Source organism: Podarcis filfolensis, assembly GCF_964270895.1.
Source record: "Podarcis filfolensis genome assembly, chromosome: 16".
Lineage (NCBI taxonomy): Eukaryota > Metazoa > Chordata > Lepidosauria > Squamata > Lacertidae > Podarcis > Podarcis filfolensis.
The window spans coordinates 3,115,498-3,132,921 of record NC_139620.1 but is presented as its reverse complement, the minus strand read 5'-3'; the positions used below and the strand labels follow the sequence as shown (position 1 = coordinate 3,132,921).

The 17,424-nt window shown below is 45.1% G+C and overlaps 1 protein-coding gene across 3 annotated transcripts in view; it reads left to right on the top strand.

The window, feature by feature from the left end:
• Positions 1–9,357: 9,357 nt before the first annotated feature.
• The window catches only part of POGZ (pogo transposable element derived with ZNF domain), a 38,742-nt gene continuing 30,675 nt past the window's right edge, over positions 9,358–17,424 (top strand). For 2 of the 3 annotated variants that reach the window (XM_083590960.1, XM_083590958.1), the window contains exon 1: positions 9,358–9,527. The gene's annotated coding sequence lies outside the window, so the exon portion shown is untranslated. Of the gene's footprint in view, positions 9,528–10,950; positions 11,035–17,424 lie in introns of those variants that run through there. The other variant, XM_083590959.1, reaches the window with a different exon arrangement.

Below are 17,424 nucleotides of genomic sequence, written 5' to 3'. Positions count from 1 at the left end.
TATACATTATTTACACAATGGGCTGCACATAATTGGCTAATTCCGGAATTCTACTGTAAGCCAATCAGGTTGTGGATTCACTTCTATCTGGAGCATGATTGGGTGGTTCCTGCCAACCAATCATACTGCTGCATTGTTCTAGGACCAATCAGACTGCTGCATTCTGAATCCTATTGTTCTAGGACCAATCAGACTGCTGCCTTTTGGATCCTATTGTTCTAGGACCAATCAGACTGCTGCAGTTTGGATCCTATTCAACTCAGTACATAACAATATACTTACATCATTTGTTGTTTAGTCGTTTAGTCGTGTCCAACTCTTCGTGACCCCCTGGACCAGAGCACGCCAGGCACTTCTGTCCTCCACTGCCTCCCGCAGTTTGGTCAGACTCATGCTGGTAGCTTTGAGAACACTGTCCCACCATCTCGTCCTCTGTCGTCCCCTTCTCCTTGTGCCCTCCATCTTTCCCAACATCAGGGTCTTTTCCAGGGAGTCTTCTCTTCTCATGAGGTGGCCAAAGCTTCAGGATCTGTCCTTCCAGTGAGCACTCAGGGCTGATTTCCTTCAGAATGGATAGGTTTGATCTTCTTGCAGTCCATGGGACTCTCCAGAGTCTCCTCCAGCACCAGAATTCAAAAGCATCCATTCTTCGGCGATCAGCCTTCTTTATGGTCCAGCTCTCACTTCCATACATCATACTTACATCATTATCACCATCATTATTATAGTCTATACACTATCATCACCATCATTACTATTACTATTGTTGTTGATGTTATGATCATCATCATCATCCAATTGATGCTGGGCATCTTTTCATACATCAGAAGCAGTTTTATTGGATTAATCTAACCCAGGGGTCAGCAAACATTTTCAGCAGGGGGCCGGTCTACTGTCCCTCAGACCTTGTGGGGGGCGGGACTATATTTTGAAAAAAAATAATGAACAAATTCCTATGCCCCACAAATAACCCAGAGATGTTTTAAATAAAAGCACACATTCTACTCATGTAAAAACACCAGGCAGGTCCCACAAATAACCCAGAGATGCAGTGGCATAGCGTGGGTTGTCAGCACCCGGGGCAAGGCAAGTAATTTGCACCCCCTAACCTGTGGATTTGCGCCCCCTAACCCGTGGATTTGCGCCCCCTAACCCGTGGATTTGCGCCCCCTAACCCTAACCCCCAGATGTTGCGCCCGGTGCGACCGGCCCCCCCTGCACCCCCCACGCTACGCCACTGCAGAGATGTGTTTTAAATAAAAAGACACATTCTGCTCATATGAAAACATGCTGATTCCCGGACCGTCCACGAGCCAGATTGAGAAGGCAATTGGGCCTGATCCAGCCCCCGGGCCTTAGTTTGCCTACCCATGATCTAACCAATTAAATTAACTTAATAAATCAACTGAAAAAGGATGGTTTCTTGTTGGTATTTTACTAATGGTTTGGATCCAGACCATGTTAGTTACACTGTATCAATGGAACCTGAATGAACTGCAACAAACATTTTGCATTGATTTCAATGGAACTAACTTTAGTCTTGATGCAACCCTATGGCCTCATAATTAAATCTATCTGTGCGCCTCTATGAGGCACTGGTCATAATCCCATACAGATCTGTACACCTTCAATCGCTCCCTAATGATTTCGGGAAGATCCCCACCACACATTAAAAGAACACCTAGCACACATTTAAAGCACTTGACTTCCCCCAAAGAATCTTGGGAACTGTAGTTTAAGGGTCTTAGGAATTCTAGCTCTGTGAAAGGGACACTACAGCACCTTGGAGGATACCTTGGAGAAAATCATGTGCTTTAAATATGCATTGACCGTGCCTCAGATGTGTAGTGTGAATCTTCCCTTCCATGGGATAAGCATGTCTAACTGTGCACTGATTTGTGGCTATTGTACACTACTATTGTAATAAGAATTTAAGGTCTCAAATATATATAAATTAAATGTACAAGGCAAACACGTACATAAATACATAAACCACATGTCTGAAACAGTACAGGAAATAAAAATAAAAAATCCTTCCAGTAGCACTTTAGAGACCAACTAAGTTTGTTATTGGTATGAGCTTTCGTGTGCATGCACACTTCTTCAGATACACTGAAACAGAAGTCAGCAGACCCTTATATATAGTGGGGGGGGTACAGTGGTACCGGGTTAAGTACTTAATTCGTTCCGAAGGTCCATTCTTAACCTGAAATTGTTCTGAACCTGAAGAACCATTTTAGCTAATGGGGCCTCCCGCTGCTGCCGCGCCACCAGAGCACGATTTCTGTTCTCATCCTGAAGCAAAGTTCTTAACCCGAGGTATTATTTCTGTAACCTGAAGCGTATGTAACCCGAGGTACCACTGTATTACTCAGAAGGGTGTTGGGAATGGGTGATTGGCTGATAGGCGTGGTAAACCTGTTGACGACTGTTAACGACTACAGTTGGCCTTACAGGAAAAAGCAAGGGGTGAGATGTATAATGAGATAACAATCCAATGTCTCTATTCAGACCAGGTCTCTCCATGGTTTTAAGTTTGGTAATAAGTTGCAATTCAGCAACTTCTCTTTCCAGTCTATTTCTGAAATTCTTTTGTAATAAGACAGCTACCTTGGGATCTTGTATAGAATGTCCTGGGAGATTGAATCCTACTGGTTTCTCTGTCTTGTGATTCCTGATATCAGGACTCTCCCAAACTGACCAAATGTTTCTCTGCAAGGAGGGAAGAACTTAAAAAACCTCCCCATTGTCTCTGTGCTCAAAAATCCTGCCTTAAGGGCACATTTAAGGTGTGAATAGGGTGAGCCTGTGACCTGGAATTAAGTAGTTATAACAACAAAAGGGACGCGGTGCCAATCGCATGGTCGGCGGTTCGAATCCCCGCGGCGGGGTGCGCTCCCGTCGTTCGGTCCCAGCGCCTGCCAACCTAGCAGTTCGAAAGCACGTCAAAGTGCAAGTAGATAAGTAGGTACCACTCCGGCAGGAAGGTAAACGGCGTTTCCGTGCGCTGCTCTGGGTCGCCAGAAGCAGCTTAGTCATGCTGGCCACATGACCCGGAAGCTGTACGCCGGCTCCCTCGGCCAATAAAGCGAGATGAGCACCGTAACCCCAGAGTCGTCCACGACTGGACCTAATGGTCAGGGGTCCCTTTACCTTTATCAACAAAAGAGTGGCCAAAATCCAGATAATGCAAGCAGGTAACCTGCCAGACAGGAGATAAACAACACACTCAGGATTCTGTTTTAGACAGCCCCCTGTGACGTATGTATGATGTTTCTGGGGGTGGTCTTGGACTCCAGGGTGGGCAATTCCAAAAGTCTATATAAGGGCGGAAACATCTTTGTTCTGGGTCCTCCTCCTTTCCTGCGTGTGAGGGGAGCACCCCGTTGCAACAGTTCAATAAAGATCAGGCTTACGAGCTGCTTTGCTTCTCAATATTCTTTGGTTGGCCTCTGTTATTTTCTCCGACCGATAGAGAACTTGCAAAGGACTCTATAAGGGCTCTTGTGTACCCCATAAAGGAATAAGGGCAGATTTTGTTTACGACACTAGTTGATACCGTAGAAGAAAATTCCTGGCTTAAATGTTTCCAACAAATAACATCAACATTATCAAAATTCTGTGAATGGGATTTATTTGCCTAGACTTCATGAACCTGAAAGATGTGTCATAATGCTTTAGTCATATGTGAGAATAAAAACATGATTTGTGTTTCATGTAATTAAGTTTAAAAACATTAATTATGACTGCATTATGCCTTAAAGTGGTAAGTGAACACACTACTTGTTATGCCCGCAGTGATCCCCAGCATCAAACAGAAATCATATGACTCACACATACTCTTCTCTCTAAAAAAAAGAAAGTTCTGTCACTTTGTAAGTGTTCCCAGACATTGCTCTTTCGTTCTGCCACTTTTCCCTCTAGATGCTGTTGGAGTCGACTCCAGGTGACGGAAATCCAAAAACACCTGGAGGGTCACAAATTACCGTATTGGCCTGAATATAAGCCTCACTTTCCCCCCAAATTCCGACCATGAAAAGTTAACATGTGGCTTATTTTCACGACATTACAGTATGCAGCCAGGAGCGTGGGGCAAACAGCGCCAGGAGTGCGCAAAGCGGTGCCCGCCCCATGCGTAGTCCCCCATCCTCTCCCCCAAGGCCAGGAAGGGAGAGAGCGAGGAAGGGGAAAGGCCGCCGCCAACGCAGCGTAACTCCTCCTCCCACCCAGTATGCAGCCAGGAGCAGCGAGGAATAGAGTGGCTTATATTTGGGTATTTTTTCTTTTTTTCTCCCCCCGCTCCAATTTTAAAGGTGCGACTTATATTCAGGTGGGGCTTATATTCGGGCCAATATGGTAGCTACCCCTGCTCCAGAGGTTTGCACTCCTGTTACTATGAGTGTGGGTACACCATAACATTTTATTGTAGATCCCACACATTTGCTCCATTTGTAAGCTCAGCTGATCGAGGGCTGACAGTCACCCCAAAATAAGGCATAGCATGTTTTTGCTGTAACCCACCCTGAGACATCATGGTAAAAAATGGGGAAGAAATTCAATCAATCAATCAGTCAGTCAGTCAGTCAGTCAGTCAGTAAGTTCCAGAGATCTTCCACTTTCAGCAGACATTGCATCATCAGTGATGAGCAGGCAGCAGCACTAACTAAATACATTTATATTTCATGATGGCTGCAGTTATTTCATATGACAATTACAATTTACAGTTTACAATTACAGTTTACAATTAGACATCCTTAAGGCTGTTACCTTCCCAACTAGAAGCTAGTAGATCCATATGTTGAACAGGTAAAGTTACTTTACTGGCCTCGGTCTAGTATATCTGAAGGAGCGTCTCCACCCCCATCGTTCAGCCCGGACACTGAGGTCCAGCGCCGAGGGCCTTCTGGCGGTTCCCTCCCTGTGAGAAGCCAAGTTACAAGGAACCAGGCAGGGGGAATTCTCAGTAGTGGCACCCGCCCTGTGGAACGCCCTCCCACCAGATGTCAAAGAGAAAAACGACTACCAGACTTTTAGAAGACATCTGAAGGCAGCCCTGTTTAGGGAATCTTTTAATGTTTGATGCATTACTGTATTTTAATATTTTGTTGGAAGCTGCCCAGAGTGGCTGGGGAAGCCCAGCCAGATGGGCGGGGTATAAATAATAAATTATTAGTAGTAGTATTACTTTCAGTAAAGTGTATTTTATAGCTGAGACCACACTCCCCACTGATTTCAGACAGAGACAAACACAACTAACTGTGCTCTCTCTAGACCAGTCTAGACCAGGAGGTGGCGAACCTGTGTCCTTCCAGATGTTGCTGAACTACAACTCACATCACCCTTGACTGTTGGCCATGCTTTTCGGGGCTGATGGGAGTTGGGAGTCCAATAATATATGGAGGACAATGTTAGCCAACCCAGGTCTATACTATGGTCTACTGTTTTATTTTAGATTTTAGTTATATGTTACTTTAACGTACTGTGAGGCATTTCTGCCCCCAGGAGCTTCACTTGGGCCCCTTTCCTATGACTTCTAAATGTGTGTTTGTTTGTTTTTTAATCCACCAAGCTGTTAATTGATTTTATTGCTGGCACCCTATTCAATTTTATCTTATGCTGTTGTTGTTATGTGTTTAGCCAATCATTTTAAGAATTTTATTGTAAGATGTATCAAGAGGGCTTCTCCTAAAAGTCAGGGCAAATAATAATAATAATAATAATAATAATAATAATAATAATAATAATAATAATATATTATTTATACTCCGCCCATCTGGCTGGGCTTCCCCAGCCACTCTGGGCAGCTTCCAACAAAACACTAAAATACAGTAATGCATGAAACATTAAAAGTTTCCCTAAACAGGGCTGCCTTCAGATGTCTTCTAAATAAAAGGTGAAAGATTTATACAATCTGAAGAGAAACCAGAGTATATATGTCAGATGTCTTCTAAATAAATATAAATAAATATTACTACATCATCACCCTCATTATTATCACAACCAATAGCATGAAGAAGGTCTGCCAGGCCTGCGTGTTGAGCTCACTGCTTTATGGAAGTGAGTCATGGGCAAAGCACGTTAACCCCGCCGTATGGGAATCCCTTGCAGGTGATCGCAGTGCCTGGAGACAGACAGACAGGTTGTGTAGCGGCAGCAGTGACCAGAGGAGGAATGAGCACTGGGAGGAGGGCAGAGAGAAGAAACGCCATGGGGCATCTGCAGCAGCACAAATGGGCCCCTTCATCTGCCTTGTCGGCAATAAAACATCTCTCTCCCGCATTGGTCTCTACGGCCACAGCAGGCGCTGCAACTCTCCAACAGTTTGACTTGCCTCCAAAGGTGCACTTTTGCATTGTCTCCCGAGACAGACGGTTATCAGAAACAATATTACTTTCATAAATATTGTTATCACACCAGAAGCATTCAGGAACAAAGGATGTTGTTGTTGTTAAACTAAATAAATCTGTTACCCGCTATAGGATATATAAATTTGGGGAACCATTTCAATAGTCAAACCCTTCTGCTACGGTAGCTTATTTTAATTAATTAAAGAAATTTAAAATTAGCTAGAAAGGTTTTTTAATTCTCTGCCCCCCAGAAGTCCTGTTACTGAAGGGCAGTTTGCAACTTAAGCCAATAAATAAATATAAATTTATATCTGTATGATATTATTTGCTTCTGTGCGTTGTTAACAATGATTTTAATTGAAGCACATTACAGGATACTGTTTTCTCTGAATTAGTGGCCTGTCAGGCAAAATGTTTTTAAAATAAATATATTATGTGTGTCTCAGGGAACATATTTTGCATAACTAGCACAATACTATCATTTTTATGGATGTGGTATGTGAGACAGCTTAGGCGACACCATCTATTAAGAATCAAGACTGCCCCTTCATCTGAATTCATTTTGAATTCTGTTGGTCACATGACAGCATGACAGGAGGTTGGAAACCAATATTTACCTGTTCTGATGAAGACTTATTGCCTCTCCTAAAGCTGCCAATAACTTCTTGCCGTTTTCATAAAGGGCTACACATATTGCAATCAATATGATAATGTTGCGATCCTGCTGCCAGCTGGCGTTACCTTTGGCTGCAGTTCAGGTCTTGGCAATGCAACATCTTTATCAAAACAAGTTGTATTTCTGATCCGTCTAGTTTGAGGGGAAACCAAAGAAGCATTTCCAGATACAGCGTAACCTCTGCTTGAAACATGCTGGGAAGTTGCTGCTTTTAAATAAAACTTTGGGTATCCACTGGAATTTGCTGACTTGTTGACTTTGTGGCATTGCCCACTCGCTGTGGAAACATAATAAAACACCTTTAACACCTTTATAGTGCCCAGAGCTACAGAAATTTGTTGGCCCTTCATTCATAATTTCCAACTAACAGAATCTGTTGTGGCAAAGCAGCCCAAGTAATATTGCACTAGGGGACCATTAAGTCGTTATGAGACACGGGTGTTAAGCCAGCACACTTTGCCACCTACATATCCAGCTGTAATTAACTACTAGCTAAAGACCTTCAGCGTTAAAACACTTAGTCAAGTAGGACGGAGCCTCTGGGCACTTGCTCAACGTATACAACAGGAACAACTGTGTTCAGTGTCTTGTCAACAAGACAGAGGAAATTACAGGTATTAATTCAGAGGAAGAATCCCAGGAGCCACAAACTATTTACTGTACAAAGGGATGTTCCTCATTTGGATTTCTACCATCAAGTCCTATCATTAAGCACAGTGACCCCAGTTCTAAGAAGACAGATTCTGGAAAAAGTCAGCTAATCATCAACTACAGTATTTCACTTATTATATATATTCTTACTGCAGCCAGTGGCAGAACTTGGGAGTCTCAAATTTCTGCGGCACCCTGCACAATGCCAAAATTCAGTGCCCCCCGCCTCTCGCCTTCCATTCTACCTCATAGTTGAGGTGCCCCCAATGCTCCATGCCCAGGGCAACCGAACACATGGTGCTCCCCTAAGTCCACCTCTGTAGTAGCCAAGGGTGCCATTTTGATTTTCTGCCAAAGTCACTGGGAAGTCTTAGACCTCAGTCCATTTTGATGGCTTTAAAAGTTTGGGTCAATCCCAACGATGAAGTAAACTAATGACTGATAATTTTTTTAATCTTCCGAAACCCCACATAATCCCTCATTATAGTCAAGGTTTATGTAGACATCAATTTTTTTGGCCTGATGTGACGGAGCAGGTTTATTTTTCCTGATCACATTGTATCAAATGCTGTTCTCTTTGATAACTATGCTATTAGCGTCTTCTTTTTGACTTTAGAACACTTTTGTCTCCACCAGGCCACTTGGACATTTATTTATTTTTTCGGGGTGGGGTGTGTGGGGGCTATTCAACACATGCTTTGTTTGGACCTGGTTTCAACCGGAATGATGATTTTATTGTAATCTGCAGTTTTTTTAGGCAATCCTGTTATGAAAAGTTATGGATGTGAGCTGTCTTGTAAGTTCTTTGAGTGCAAAGGCACTATTGGAACGTTACTAAATAATTATTAAATAAGTTATTAATTAATTAAATGTCCCAAGAGACAACTGATCATCTAGCGGGGAGAAGTAAGACTGCCCACATAATGGGTTGAAATCCATCGGAGACTTTGTTGTAGTTGAGTAATCTCAAATGCTTCTAAAAAAATTATATGTATGTCTGCATAATTTAAATAATCAGTCTTCAAAATCCCAGTGGCGGGATTATTTCTGATGCCTCGCTTCTTTTCAACACTCGTTTGATGGAATGGTGCGGCCTTCCGCGCTTCTACTTGAGCGCCAATCAGTTCCCAACAGCAGAGTCAAATCAAACCTCCAGAACTTTTGCATCTGTTGGAAAAGAGGGAAAAAAATGAAAATAAAAATGAGTAACATATTTTAGCGCAAATGCATCAATAGCTGAATATTTGGCGTGATGCGCTAGCACCACAATGTCTGCTTCAATGGGGAATGGCCAACCTTGATCCCCTGCTCTCCCCACCACCTGTTCTTCCCTTTCTAGCTTGAAAATACCTTTTAAAAAAAGACACCCCCCCAATAAAACACTGGCAGGAACCAGAGGGGAGGGGGGGGGGAAATCACCCCAAATAATTTATGCCTCAGACAAACTTCACCAGGTTGGGTTAGGGTGTGCCAGCCTGCCAGTGACGTCACTCCCCCAGCCAATCCGCCTGCCGCTTGGCGGGACGGGGGAAATGACGTCACCGTATCCCTCCGCCAGCCAGGACCCCTTTTTGTGTGTGTGTGTGTGTGTTGTTCCTTCAGTATCAACCCGCAACCATATTTTTTATTTATTTTTTTTTCCAACGGGGGGAAAAAAAAATAAACCGGAGCTTGGAGGGAGGGAGGGAGGGGTGTGTGGGTAGAAGCTCATGCTAGGCCGCTCTCCTCCGAGGAGGGCTGTGCGTGTCCCTTTAAGAGTGTGGACGCGCCAAGCCTCCGAGGCTCTGAGGAGGGAGACGGGAGGCGCAGAAGCGGCGGCGGCGGCGGCAGCCGCGGCGGCCCGAGCCTGGAAGGTGAGTTGGCGCCATTCCGTTATGTAGGGGAGAGGCGGACGCGACGGAAGGCACGACCCGCTGGCTGTGGGGGGAGGGGAGCGGCAGCGCGAGAGGGAAGAAGGGAATGTGTGTGAGGGGAGCGCGCGTGCGCCATGGCGGCGGCGGCGCGCGGGCGCCCGCCAACGGAACGCAGGTGGCGGTTGGAGACCGTTGGAAACCGGTTCGAACCGCCCGGGTCTCTTTTTCACCCCCTCACTCGTCTCCTCACCGGCCCGCTTTCCTCCCCTTTTTATATATATATATATTTTACCTCAGCCGCGTATTGGGGGGGGGGCAGCGAGGGAGAAAGTGCGCGCGCGCCGTACACAAAGCGAGACGTTCCGCGGAGGGGGGAGGGGTCGCGGAGGGGCGAAGCGAAAGCCGGCGATTGGAGGGATTTGGGGAGAGGGCGGGGCCTCGTCCTTAGAGGGGGAGGAAGGGGGCGGGGCTTCGCTCTTTTCCCGCCCTCTAGGCGGCGGCATACCTCGGCCTTGTTACTTTTTCCCTCCGCCCTCTGTGAGGGGAAGGCGCGGAGTGATCCCGGACTATTTCGTCCTGAGGGGCGGGACGAGAAAGAGAGGAGAAAAAGGGAGTGAGGCGGCCGCGGCTCCCTCCGCCCACTCCCAATCTTCTTTTTTCGTCCCTCAAACAGAACCCGTTTCTTCCTCCCTGCTAAACCCCCCCCCCCAAATCTCGTTTGAGGTACTAAGTAAAAGCATAAATGCACGCTAAAATCAGAATAAACCTATGGACTCCATGTATCTACACACCATCCACACACACACACACATATATATATAGTACAAATTTATTAATATATTAATCTAATGCACCCATCCTTCCCAAGCTGCAACTCAGTTGCTGGGTGGGCGGCCATGTTGGGCAAAGGGATTATTTTTCTCCCCCCCCCCCACTAAAGCATGAGGTGTTGGGCTTTCTAAGGTGGTTTTTAAATTCATACTGGGAGGAATAATGATATTTCGTTGGGGTCCTCTGGAGTGGGAACTAGCTGGTTTTGAATTTCCCTCACTTTGAGGGTGGGGGGGAAAAAAGAGTAAGGGAGATGCTTCAGAAATCGCTTCCCTCCCCCTCACATACACACATAATTATAATAGAATATAAGAATATGCTTGCTTGGGGGGGGGGCTTTTAATATTCTGACAACCCCCTCCATTTCCCCCCCATCAGAATTAAGAAAGGAAGCTTCATCCCTTGACCTGACTTTGTTGTCATGTCAACCACCTCGAGGCAACACGGCTCCTTTTATTCTGCATTAAATAGAATTCCGCATTTGCCGTTGCCGATGTGAGTTCTGTGAGAGTTGCAGGGGGGGAACCCACCCTTTCCATACTAATTCATGCCGAGGGCTGTTTTTGTTCACTGCCAAAGTCTTCTTGTGCAGGGAGTTTGCGGCCATGTGACAGTTGCGGCCGGGGCTTCCCCCTTTCCCTTTGCTTACGATCAGCTGTTGGGCTAGGAGCTACAGGTGAGCTTCCCATTAATTTTTCTTCTGTGCATTATAACATAATGATCGTCCGCGCAACATAGGTAGGAAAGCCTCCGTTTCCCAACTCTGCAAGGAAGCTGGTGGGTTGACACCTTTATGGCTTCAGGGATATGTCACATTTGTATACAGTGGCCTGGTTTAATAAATGGCATGAGCATGGGAGATTAGGATATCAGTGGCTACAAGGCATGATGGCTGTCTTCTCCACTGTCAGAAGCAGTATGCCTCTTTGTACCATATGCCGGGAATCGCAAGTGGGAAGAGTGCTGTTGTTTAATTTCATTGTACACAGGTTGTACAATGACAATAAAGGTACAGTGGACGCTCGGGGTGCGAACGTGATCCGTGATCCGTGCGCGATGCGCGTTCGCAACCCGCAGTGGCGTATCTGCGCACGTGCGGGTTTAGCGCTTCTGCACATGCGCGACTGCCAAAACCCAGAAGTAACCCATTCCGTTACTTCTGGGTTTTGGCCCGTAAAGGTAAAGGTAAAGGTAAAGGGACCCCTGACCATTGGGTCCAGTCATGGCCGACTGGGGTTGCAGTGCTCATCTCGTTTTACTGGCCGAGGGAGCCGGCGGACAGCTTCCGGGTCATGTGGCCAGCATGACTAAGCCGCTTCTGGTGAACCAGAGCAGCGCACGGAAACGCCGTTTACCTTCCCGCCAGAGCGGTACCTATTCATCTACTTGCACTTTGACGTGCTTTCGAACTGCTAGGTTGGCAGGAGCAGGGACTGAGCAACGGGAGCTCACCCCGTTGCGGGGATTCAAACCGCTGACCTTCTGATGAGCAAGTCCTAGGCTCTGTGGTTGAAGCCACAGCGCCACCCACGTCCCTTTTTGGCGGGTGCATAACCCAAAAAAACGCAACCTGAAGTGGCTGTAACCCAAGGTATGACTGTATTATTACTGTGCCCAGGTCCAGTGTGTGGGCTTTCCAGACGCATCCGGTTGACCCCTGCATGAATAGCATGCTGGGTTAGACAGGCCTTTGCAGGGCCCTTGCGCGCTTAAACTATGGTTTATTAAACCATGGCTTAGTGTTGCATGCAAAGGCCAGTTGCTTAACTGGTTTGTTTACTGCCCAACAGGCAGTGATCTGAAACCCTGGTTTGTTGTTGGCTTGCAAAACTTGGTTTGCTTTAACCACATCTTGGGTATTATGTGTTAATTCTCTATGAATCGCCCCTAAGATCTTTTGATGAAATACAGCATATAAATTTAATAAATAATAATAATGGTTTGTTTGGCCACCCCATCCTCAGATGCTCAGTAACCCACAAAGGCACTAAGCAAAAGCAGCTGGGAAACAAACCAAACGCTGGAGAAAAGCCATGGCTTCTTTGATTGTCTGTGGGACAACTCATCGCTTGTTAAACTGTGGCTTAAACCTAGTTAAGTGTGAACCATGCCATTATCTTCATGTGCTTATATAACAAGACAGTAAGTTGGCCCATTTTTCTTAACTCCAAATTACAGGTGGGCATTGAGACAGACATATTTGTTGCTGTTAGGGCATCCTGTGAATTCATGGCAGGTGGTATAAACTTATAGCTCACAGATCACAGTGCAAATTGGCACCTGTATACATGGTGGCAAATTCTGTGAAGGGATTGTCTGCTGTGTAGGGATTTTGTAAAGTGTCAAACAGTTGAAAAGGTGGTACCTTTTAACTTGATTGTGATGTGTAAGCCCTGCTGTGGAAAGGTGACGAACTTCCCCAGTTTTGATATACTAGAAGGCTCCTAAGAGTTTTCCTTTTGAAGTAAATCCTACTGTATTCAGTGGGATTTGTTCCCTAATAAGTGAGTTCAGGAGTCTTAAAAACACAGGATTTGGGCATCCTTAGTTAGTTACAAGGTCTGGGGGTAAAAAATCCAAGCAGTCCACCCAGGTCTATAAGAAAAATAGTTTGGTGATAAATTTAGGATAATAGTTTGCATAAATTTAGGGCACACTCTCTCAGTGCTCCTGCCTTTATGTGCCTAGAACAAAATACTGTAGTCCTTTAAGAAGGGTGTTTTTATTTTATTGCCATATATCACTGTTTCTCTAGCACTTGTTCCTATTGTAATATCAGACACCAGCATGGGCACCATAATGGATTAAATTATCTACATGTTCAGCGGAGTTTTCAATGTCAAGGCTGTATTTTTTAAAAAAAACAAACAAACAAAGCACTCTGTGCATAGGAAACTCATTGAGATGAGTGTTAATGTACTTGCTGCTATCTGCAGCTCAAACTGCTACTGAGGTTGTAGATTCATGGGCTCTTTCAAAAGCTGGCAATCCTACTTCCATGAGGAAGAAGGACACTCTCTTCTTCAAAGTAGGATGGTATTGTCTAGGTAGGACTCTGCCACGTTGTTTAACAATAACAACAACAAATGAATAAATAAATAAATAAACTGTTGAATTGGTTGGCTGGTTCTAATATACCATGCTCTGAACTGTCACTTAAATTAGTCAGCATTTAATTTTGACACATTTTTAATATACCATTTCCCAATGTGCTTAGGAGAGTGTGCACAGAGTTTACCTACTTAGTGTTCACAACAACCCTGTAAAGAGATAAAGACTGAGAGTAACCCAACATCACCCAGTGAATTTCTTCACTAAGCTGGGATTTGAACATCCTTTGAAGGGTGACCAACCATTCACTTTCTTCAGTTTTATCTATCTATCTATCTATCTATCTATCTATCTTATCTATCCATTCTGTCTGAAAACACGAGCAGTAAGTCCTGTTTATCTTCCTTAATCTATGCTAAATACACCCCGTATCTTCAGACTTTCCTCAGACTATCTCCTTATTTTCCAACTTCTTTGGGTTGCCCAAGAGATGCTTCACTGGTCCAAAATAGACCAGTTCCATTGCTTCCAGAATCTTGGCTGTGATATTTCATTGATGCAACATTCTTCTGTATCATAGCAACCTATTGTTGGCTTATCTCATGTCCATTTTGTCGTACTGTAATTCCTGAATCTTCCTTTCGAAGTGCGAGTAGCTAGTGAGTTTTGCCCCATCATGAAGTTAATGTATTCAATAACCTTCTGTGTAACACTTACACTTAACTTCTACTTCCATTCAATTGCATCTTGATTTCTCCTTCGTTTCAGGTCATTTTGAATTTTTCCTCAGAAATGGTTGCACGTCCTCCTACTTTTGTCTCATTTTCATAAGCGTATATGTCAGGGGCGCGGAACCTCAAGCACAGGAGGTGAAAGTGGCCCCCCAGTCCTCTCTCTCTGGCCCTCATAACCCTTCTTGAGAGTATACACCCTGCTTCCCAGGCAACCCCCCTCAGTAGCCCTGCTTTACACCCCCAGTGCTTTTGCCTGGCTGGAATGTGTTGTTGAAGTCTGATAATGCCTCTTGCTGGTCTGGATAGAGGATACAGAATGGTGTGTGAGTGTGTGCAGAAACTAACTTACCGTATATAGGTGAAATTGGTATTAGTTGCTCCTCTCATTTTACCCTCTGGCCCTGCCCACTGCAGACATGTCACCTTCAAAAGCTTGCCTGAAAGTGAATGCGCGGCTCAAGCTGAAAAAGTCTCTATCCCTGTTGTTGTTGTTTAGTCGTGTCCGACTAAACCAGAGCACGCCAGGCACTTCTGTCTTCCACTGCCTCCCACATTTTGGTCAAACTCATGCTGGTAGCTTCGAGAACACTATCCAACCACCTCGTCCTCTGTCGTCCCCTTCTCCTTGTGCCCTCCATCTTTCCCAACATCAGGGTCTCTTCCAGGGAGTTGTCTTTGTCCATGGAGTTTTCTTGGTAGGGATACTGGAGTGGCTTGCCGGTTCCTCCTCCAGGTGGATCACGTTTGGTCAAAACTTTCCACTATGACCTGTTCATCTTGGGTGCCCTGCTCGGCATAGTTCATAGCTTCTCTGAGTTATTCAAGCCCCTTCACCACGGCAAAGCAGTGATCCATGAAGGGGTTATCTATCCCTAGTTTATGTAATTAATGTGGATTTTGAATAGTGCGTGACCCTAGGTCTGACCTCTGCAGAATCCTCTGACTGAATTTCTCTGTAAACATGCATGTAATTGAACAATGTGTAGTATCTTGTCAGTTCCTTCAAGACTAACCTTTGAGTGTGTGTTTTAAACCAGTTCTGCTGTCTGTCAGGTGACTGTGTCTTCTACCCACCTCTTCCCAGGAGTTCTCCCAGGTGCCATGCTTCTTGTTGAATCAGAATCTCCTGCTAGGAAAATGGACCTTTTGAGTTGGAAAGCTTCTCTTCTCTTAACAGTACTTTGAGGAAGTCGTAGACTCTTTGGCCTGAAAAATGCGTCAGAAGAAATTGGATCTAGGGCTGGTTTGTTGCATTCCAGAATCATCCAGCCTCAATCCCTCTGGCCAGTATGACATTATTAACATACCCTTTTAAAAAATAATAATAATGTGTTGATGAAAATGTGAGGGGAGGAACTGCAGCTCAGTGGTAGAGCAACTGCTTTGCATGCAGGAGATACTGGGTCCAATCCCCAGCATCTCCACCTAGGGCTGTGAAGAACTCCTGCCTAAAATCTTGGGAGAACTGCTTCCAGTCAGTGCAGATAATACTGTCTGACTCAGTATGGCAGCTTCCTATGCCCCTGTTCAAATCAGCCGATCATTCAGAATCATGAGGACTGGAATCCTGCTTTAGTTTTGAGGCAAGGACCACAGCTCTGTTTTAGAGCACATAGTTTGCATGTAAAAGGTCCCGGGTTCAACTCCCTGCACTTCCATGAGAGCCACTGCCAGTCAGTGTGGACAGTACTGAGCTAGTTGAATCAAGGATCTGATTCAATATAAGGCAGCTTTCTGTGCCATGTTGTTGTTGTTGTTTAGTTGTTTAGTCGTGTCCGCCTCTTTGTGACCCCCTGGACCAGAGCAAGCCAGGCACTTCTGTCTTCCACTGCCTCCCGCAGTTTGGTTAAACTCATGTTAGTAGCTTCGAGAACATTATCCAGCCATCTCGTCCTCTGTTGTCGCCTTCTCCTTGCGCCCTCCGTCTTTCCCAGCATCAGGGTCTTTTCCAGGGAGTCATCTCTTCTCATGAGGTGGCCAAAGTATTGGAGCTCAGCTTCAGGATCTGTCCTTCCAGTGAGCACTCAGGGCTGATTTCCTTCAGAATGGATAGGTTTGATCTTCTTGCAGTCCATGGGACTCTCAAGAGTCTCCTCCAGCACCAGAATTCAAAAGCATCAATTCTTTGGCGATCAGCCTTTATGGTCCAGCTTTCACTTCCATACATCACTACTGGGAAAACCATGTACACCTTCAATATTCCAAGTTGCTGCTGGAGTAAGGGGGGAAATCTTACATGTTCCTAGGTGCCATTTGTAATTGTTGGAACCACACCCTGGGACCTGCTGGTGAAGAGTAGGCAATAAATTTAACCATCAGTTAATTGATTTTGGGAGCACTATAACCAAATTTGTCAGTGATGGGCAGCCTGGAAATTCCACACACACACGCTGGCCAGTCCCAGGACAATACCTTCCTTTCTTCTTTTTCTGCTAAAAATAAGCTCCCCATTTAACCACCCCATAGCTTCAAACAGCTGAGTCCTGTGGCGTCTTAAAAGACTGTCACTTCAGAGGACCACAGGCCACGTGGTCAGATTTGGAAAAGTGGTCTCTAGCCCAAGAAACCTTATAGCATGAGAAACGTGATAATCTTTCAGGTGCCACTGGATCCTTGGTTTTTTATTCTTACAAAATGTGGTCAGCCCTCTGGAATTGTAAGCCTGATTCTGTTTCAGGGATGGGTAACCTGTGGCTCTCCAGATGTTACTGAACTACAGTTCCCACTGTATCTGATTATTGGCCATGGTGGTTAGGGCTGATGAAAGTTTGAGCCAAACAACATCTGGGGGGGGGGGCAAAGTTTTCCCAGCCCTGGTCTAATTAATTGCTGGATTTCAGCCAATGGACTAGAATGCACAAATGTGGCATTGCTATCTTTCTTTTCTTCTTGGAATTTTTTTAAGAGAAGGGGAAATATTGAAAAAAGGCAGGAAGTAGAGAGAAAAGCAGGGGGGAGTAATAATAATAATAATAATAATAATAATATAATGAGTGTGTGCAGGTTTTTTTTTTATGAAGCAGATTGGTCCTATGTTGTGTGTTAGGGTTAAAGGTCTGAAAGCTTTGGTGACTGCTGTAATGCAGGTGCCTGTGGGCCCTCCAAATATCTCTAGTCTCAAGTTCTCATCCTCCCTGACCAGTGGCTGGCCATCCTAGGTGGGGACTGATGGAGTCCAACAACTCCTGGGAGAGCCAAAGCTTTAGCCACCTTTTCTGTAAACAAATTCCTTCTTTCCACTGTTCTCAGGCTGCCTTGCAACATCTAGGGTTTTTACACAC